The following is a 1,447-nucleotide window of genomic DNA, read 5'->3' on the forward strand; positions in this document are numbered from 1 at the left end:
AATGGTACTACATGGCCAATTCATGCAACAAACCGAAAAAGTTCGAAGTAAAGGTCGCTGGCTCTGGTCGACGGATGGAATGCTGAAATGAAAGACACAAACACTAATTATCGCTGCTCAGAAACAAGCCCTTAGAACAAATTTGATAAAGGCAAAGACCGATAAAACTAAGTCAGGCAGCAAAAGTTGAATGTGTAGGAAAGGAGACGAAAGTTTCAATCACGTTTTGAGTGAGTGCACTATACTATCACAAAGGGAGCACAAAAGCAGACGTGACTGTGCTGGCAAAAGAGTGCATAGGGATGTTAGCCTTGTGTGTGGCTTTAACACACGAACCAGAGGCTGTGATAGAAAATGAGAATTACATTGTCTTGTGGGACGTCCCTACAAAGACTGATCATATTTTTGAACCAAGAAGACCAGATGTGATACTAGAAGACAGAATAAACATCCAATAATCTATCCTTCGTTACACCACACAGCCCAGGAAACACAGAGGTTTACAATACCCAAGAATGAAACAAGCATTTGAAATACACAAAATAATCAAAAGTTAAAGACAATCAAAGTTCCCACCAAAATTCCTCACAAGTGCTAAATAACCTTCCACAATTCCTACACCAACAGTCAAAAAGTGTGGCCGCCCCAATTGCAGGACTTGCATCAACATTATTGAAGACACAACAAATTCAAATCAGGACAGACTTTTACCGTAAAAAAATCACTTTACATGTCCTTCAAGGAATTTAGTATATGCTATCAAATGTCAAGGATCTAATGAAGATTACATAGGTCAAACAAATCTTACTCTACGAAACAGACCGAACATTCACCAACAACAAATACGAGACCCCAGTACTAGACAGATCCCACTGAGTGATCCCACCAGACAGATTAAATTTGGTCTTTCTTGATTATAACTAAACATATTCACTCAACCGCATCGGCCCACTTTCTAGGCGCAAAATATACTATCACGTGACACCAAGGCACGGAACTTAGCAGAAAACATACAAAAGATTATAAACTTAATCATGTGTTCATTCTCTACAAACACTTGACAGAAAACATTCATAGCATTGATTGTTTGGATTTGTTCATTCAATGTGTCAGCCTTAACATACGACGCCAAACATTGTCGCTTGCTACTAACACACGGAGGTAGCAGTGAACCTACAAAAATTTCTAAAACCAGTCATGTGACTATCCTCTATCAATCAAATCTTATTCAAAGCATATACTATTTTGAGTCATGAATTCCTTATAAAAACAGGGAAAATTTCAAACGCCACGTCTTTCTATTTGAGCTTTTTGAAAATCAGTGTAAACTGTGAAACCGGTTGAAGCTTCAAATATTTTAATAAAATATTTTAATTATTCTCAGTGCATCTTTAACTTCTATTTTTCCTATATTTCTACCCGTGTGGAATAAAATATCTTTGTTTTA

Source organism: Octopus bimaculoides, chromosome 3 (assembly GCF_001194135.2).
Source record: "Octopus bimaculoides isolate UCB-OBI-ISO-001 chromosome 3, ASM119413v2, whole genome shotgun sequence".
NCBI lineage: Eukaryota > Metazoa > Mollusca > Cephalopoda > Octopoda > Octopodidae > Octopus > Octopus bimaculoides.